Source organism: Hippocampus bargibanti, linkage group LG15, assembly GCF_051943395.1.
Source record: "Hippocampus bargibanti isolate YZ-2025 linkage group LG15, ASM5194339v1, whole genome shotgun sequence".
In the NCBI taxonomy this organism is placed as follows: Eukaryota; Metazoa; Chordata; class Actinopteri; order Syngnathiformes; family Syngnathidae; genus Hippocampus; species Hippocampus bargibanti.
In genome coordinates, this window is record NC_142748.1 from 2,400,152 (window position 1) to 2,406,459 (window position 6,308).

Consider the following 6,308-nt stretch of genomic DNA (forward strand, 5'->3'; position numbering starts at 1 on the left):
AAAGCTATTGTCTCTGTGTTGTATTGAATTGAATTGAATTATATTGGTTGCTCACCATTTCATCATTGGTCTGTTTTGTAACAGTTTTATACGTCAAATGATAACACAAGCCACTAGATAACAGTTTACCTTCAGAGATCTTCACCAGCTCCGCCCTACCATCCAATTTACCTATTAGTAGTCAACACAGAGTATATATCACACATATTGAGTTCAGCAAAATCAGGAATATGTCTGAATGCAATTCAGATTTTTTTTTGGTGGGACCAATTTATTTTGTAAGGGTAACAAGTGCACATGACACATATAACATACATAAAAACAATGCATTGTTCCAGCTGCCAAACCTAAACTTTCCTTAGTTTCGAACCTAACCTTTAATTGAGTTTTGCGGACATTCTCATTAATTTATTAATGCGGTTTTTCATGAAATATTTAACTCCCTTCCAAGTTCTCCCTTTCAATTCTTCTGGTGAAGGACAACCAACGTCACTTTTTTGTTTTTTAACTGACATCAGAAAAACGTTTTATAGCATCTAAAATACCCAAAACACGCAGTATGATATTTCTATTCAAATGCAAAACACCAATAAAAATGACTTAAAGTGTCCAAAATCTGCAAAAAATTGAGCTGCGAATTGGGCATTTTCAGAAAGTCCCGCCCCCTGTTCGTGACGTCACGCCAAGACGTCTTGCATTGCTGGAGAATAAAAACAATGGCTTCAGATTCGGATAATATGCTTTCTTGTTACACATCCAGTTATGAATAGTTCTGAAATAGAAATAGTTCTGAAGAAGAAAGCATACATGTTTGCAATCGATTAAATAATTTATTCCGTGTCATTTTGAAGCAAACGGGCAGGGGGGAATGTTGCACCCAAAAATGGCGACCAGCTCCCGTGAGGAATGAATCAGCCCGTTTCCACAGACTGATAGATTCCTTTCATGGAGCTTGGACTCCCTCTGCTGGTGGATTTTGGATGTAACATCAAGGTTTTCAGATAAACAGTACAGCAAAATACATTGACGTGATGAAGGACTGCGACAATGTGTCTTTTTGTCGGTCAGGGGTGGTCCTTTCATGACGTAACGTGAGGACTCGTCACCAACTCAAAAATAAGACTTCCTGAATGTTCAGCACAAGTCTTAAAACGTAAAATATAGCTATATGTGATGGAATCTTTGTAAAATACACTCAGTAGAAGTCATTTGAAGCCATTTTACAAATTATGGACACAACTTGTCCGGAGACGTCAGTTGTCCTTTAATGCAGTTCATTCATGCATTCGTCTTTGCCTGTGTCATGATCTGGTTGGCGACCAGCGGGGGGCGCTGTCGGCCCCGCCTGCACCTGCACAGGTGCTGGTCGTTGTCCCATTTTTCACAACTTGAAGCACAAAGAGACAACTAATCACATTAAAAAAACATTGTAACAAAGCATAAAGTTTTTTTTAAATCAAGAATGCACCTACTACAAATGCTACCTTGCTTAATTTAAGGTAAATGTGCATGGCTGTAGAATTTGCTGCAGTAGTCGATTGTCATTGCGGTGCACAATGCAACATTTGCATTGCTTCCTACGAGCCACTAGGCCCCTTTCATAAGTCTCACGTACACTTTCCAGTCAGGGTTTAATGTAAATTTACGTTTTGTAGCGTAACATATGTTGTTAGCTTCTTTTGAATCTTTCTTCTGGGCTGAGGTTCTGTGCATCTATTTTGGAAAATGACATGCAATTGCACGACTTTATAACGCTTGCGAAAGTCCGGAAGAAAGAAGCAGGCTTCTGATTGGCTGCCGTGCCGAGTATGCAAATTTCAACTGCAGGTAGTCTATGTTTGTGTGCTCGGCGACGGTACACGTGTTTTGTTTGTGCGTGTAGGCGAGGGCGTCAGTGAGGAGTTTGTTGAGCGCGCGGTCAGGACAAACCATCTATGATTTGGCGGAATTTAACACAAGTAGGTATTATTGAGCTTGAATATTTCGTTGTGTAGTAATATGTTTTGAATTTTGAAAGTGATTCCATTTTTCAATAAATGTTGATTTCTTTAACTTTGCCCCTTCGATGGAAACTTATTAAAAACAGGATGCAATCTTGATAAATCACAGTGCATGTTATTTTAATCTATTTCCATTTCCTCCTCCAAGTATCTGCGAAATAGTATGTAAACGCCATATTCCTTGAGACAAATTTATTAACTGATCAGGGATATTTTTCACAATTGAAAGACAGTTAATAAATTGGGTTGTAGTGTTCTTACTGTGCTATGAGGTTTGTACATACTACATTTAAAGGACAACCGGCACCATTTTTGTTTTTGTTTCCCACTGACATCAGAAAAACGTTTTATAGCATCTAAAATACCCAAATCAGGCAGGCTGATATTTTTAGTTAAATGAAAAACACAAATAAAAATGACTTCAAAGTCAGTTATGAATATGATTCAAATAGTTTTAAAGAGGAAAGCATAAATGTTTGCAATTGATTCAAGGAGTCCTCCCATATCAATTCGAGCCGTCAATGACAGCAATGTAGCACCCAGAAAATGCAGAAGATTGCGCCCAAGCTCCGTTGGAAATGGGCTGATTTGTCAGCTGGGAATTTATGTCTTGTCTTGGTGCAACACACAACGATTCACCATCGCGTTATTTATGTGTTTTCTTTCTAATTTCACCATCAACACGGATCAACACGAAGTTTTCAGACCAAACAAAGTACCCAAAATGCATTGTATGTCGCTTTCTCGGTCAGGGGCGGTCCAAACGTGACGTCACATGGGGATCGTCATCAACTCGAAAACAGGACTTCATGAATATTCAGCGCAAGTCTTAAAACGTAAACTATAGCTATATGCTGTGGAATCTTTGTACCCGATCAGATTGGCGACCAACGGGTAGCGACGTCAGCCCTGCCTGCAGCCTCGCAGGTGCAGGCGGGGCCGACAGCGCCCCCCGTTGGTCGCCAACCAGATCATGACAGTACCCCCCCTTCAAGGGGCTGCTTCCAGAAGTTCCAACAGTCTCCCAAAAGGTCCACTCGACGGGGAACAATGGTGGAGACGGCAACCGCTGGCTCTCCAGCATACGACGGGTGGCGGCCTGATGGGAACGGGACTCGGCCTGGGGTGGACGAAGACGCAGCACGGATCGTCGTGGGCGTGAGTGCGATCCCTCTCGCACGTTCACGCGACGGCGCATGGCTCCAGGTGGCCGTCCAGGGTGACACTGGGTGTCTGGCAGTGCACGCCCACGTCCAGCCACGCCGAATTGAGTCTCATCCACGACGAGCCGTGCAACGTCCGCGTCAACGTCAGTCGGAAACCCCACTCACCGCTGGATCCCGGAGCTGCTCAGGACTGGTCTCCTTTGCCCGGTGCCGGGCAGTTCACGCCCACGTCGGCGTCCGGCCGAGACCTGGTCTCATACGGTCGTACGGGGTGCCATTCTGCGCCTGGCAGTTCGACGTCCACGTTGAGCCATGCGCCGTCGCGTGAACGTGCAAGAGGGATCGCACTCACGCCCACGACGATCCGTGCCGCGTCTTTGTCCACCCCAGGCTGAGTCCCGTTCCCATCAGGCCGCCGCCCGTCGTATGCCGGAGAGGCAGCGATTGCCGTGTCCACCATTGTTCCCTGGCGTGTGGACCTTTTGGGAGACTGTTGGGACTTCTGGAAGCAGCCCCTTGAAGGGGGGTACTGTCATGGTCTGGTTGGCGACCAACGGGGGGGCGCTGTCGGCCCCGCCTGCACCTGCACAGGTGCTGGTCGTCCCGATCAGATTGGCGACCAACGGGTAGCGACGTTAGCCCTGCCTGCAGCCTCGCAGGTGCTGGTCGTTTTAATCACTGACACTAAAAAGGACACCCGGCACGACCATCGGGTGTCGGTTCATTGTTTGCTGCATGTTTCTTGCATGCTTTGTCTGCAATTGCATGCATTGTATGCGGTGCATGTGTTTGTTTAACCTTGGCGGACTTTTACACTTGATTTTCTTTTGATACTTTGTATTTTACGATGATTTTAACTGCAGTGATTCTCCAACCGGCCACTGTCATTCATAAATGGTTACTTTTCATTTATTCGCGAATGTAAATCGGGTGCATCCATTCATTATACAGTATTCGCGCTAGCAACGGAGTTATCAGCTCCGCGGAGCACGTTAACTATGGACACAACGGCCATTAAATGAAACAAACAGAACGCACTGTTTACTCACCCTCTGCTCCTCCAAAAGAGAAAGGATGTCTTCCGACACTCCTCGGCCACGCAAAAAGTCGATAGGTGACGATAAGTGTATGTCCTTCCTCCCGAGCCACATTTACGTACTGTACACGGTGACGGGGCCAAAAATCAATAGCTCCACAAACGTCACAAAATCAGAATTCTGAGAATAAAGTCAGAATTCTTTCTTCAAAGTAAGAATTTGGCCAACCATATTTTTTTCTTCCGTGGCCCTAATCCTCTTCCGTAGTCTTTACAACACACTGGCAGTACCATGCACACACTAGTGAGACATTCAGAAATGATAGGGTAAGTACATTAATTTTATTCTTCGTTCACATTTCTGTTTGGTTACAGTACACTGGTAGTACCATGCACGCTCCAGTGTGACTTCCAGAAAGACATGGTAAAGACATTTATTTTATTCTTAAGGTAACGTGTACAACACGAAGAACATTACTGTCCAGAGTTAAGACTGAATTTTGAAGAGCTTTCTTGATGATGAATAACATTAGCTCAAAATGGGGGGATATGACTTTTCATGGTGCCAAAGGAAAACGGTTAAACTACATTGTGCTCTCAACTTTAGGTTTATTTACATGCATAAAAAAATCACTTGCTGTATTCAAATCGAGAGACTGAAGCGCACGAATTTTGAAGCCAAACAACTCGGCAACGTCTCACCACGTAAAGATAAAAAGCCCCTCTCCACCGAAACACAACGAAATTTATTTGGATTCAGTTTGCTCCGATACAAACCAGATACTTCATGTTTCACCATAAAGCTAGTATGAAAATTGTAACTTCCATTCATCCATCCATCTTCTGCCGTTTATCCGGGGTCGGGTGGGGGGGGGGGGCAGCAGCTTCAGTGGGGAAGCCCAGACTCCTCTCTCGAGCCACTTCTTCCAGCCTGTTCTGGCGGAACCCGAGGCGTTCCCATGCCAGCTTGGGGACAGTCTCTCCAGCGTGTCCGAGGTTGTTCCCGGGGTCTCCTTCCAGTGGGGCATGCCCGGAACACCTCAGGGAGGCGTCCAGGGGGGCAACCTATTCAGATGCCTGAGCCACCTCATCTGTCTCCTCTCTATGTGGAGGAGAAGCGGCTCGACTCTGAGCCCCTCGCGGATGACCGAGCTTCTCACCGGACACCCTACAGAGAACGCTCATTTCGGCCGCTTGTATCTCGTTCTTTCGGTCACGACCCATCGCTCATGGCCATAGATGAGGGTTGGGACGTAGATCGACCGGTAAATTGAGAACTTCGCCTTTTTGCTCAGCTCCTTTTTCACCGCGACAGGTCGGTACAAAGTCTGCATCATAGCAGACGCCGCACCGATCCGCCTGTCGATCGCTCGCTCCCCCGTACTCTCATTCGTGAACAAGACTCCTAGATACTTCAACTCTTCCACTTGAGGCACGATCTCCTTCCCGACATGGAGGGGGCACTCCACCCTTTTCCGACTGAGAACCATTGTCTCAGATTTGGAGGTGCTGATTCTCATCCCAACCGCTTCACATTTTGCTGCGAAACGCTCCAGAGAGAGTTGGAGAGCCCCGCTTGAAGGCCCCAAATGTACCACATCATCTGCAAAAAACAGAGATGCTATACTGAGGCCACCAAAACAGACCCCTTCAACTCCAAAGTAATTAAAACCCATGACATTATGACATTTAATCAATAAATAGCTCCTCTAACAGTACTCTTCCCCCTGCTGGCCCGGTAGGTCATTGAGATCCAAGAAGATGGAGGTGTTGGACAGTTTGCGGCCATTGGATGAAAGGTCCAGTAGCTCCTCTGCAGTACTTGGCACCGAGCTGATATACATGTCCCATACCTGCTCAGGAGCATCTAGCTCCAACAGCTTTTGCTTGATCTTTAAATTCTTCTCAATGTTCCTTCGCTTGTGCTTGAACTCCAGGATGGTTTTAGTGTAGAGGTTGATGGTCGTGACAGAGGATGCCATGCACGCTGTAAAGGAACTCCACGCTAATCTAAAGAGGAGCATAGTTTAAATGTCATGCCATTAAAATACTGTACTTTGGAACTCATTTGTTTTCAACCACAATAGTACACGTAAAACGTATGTA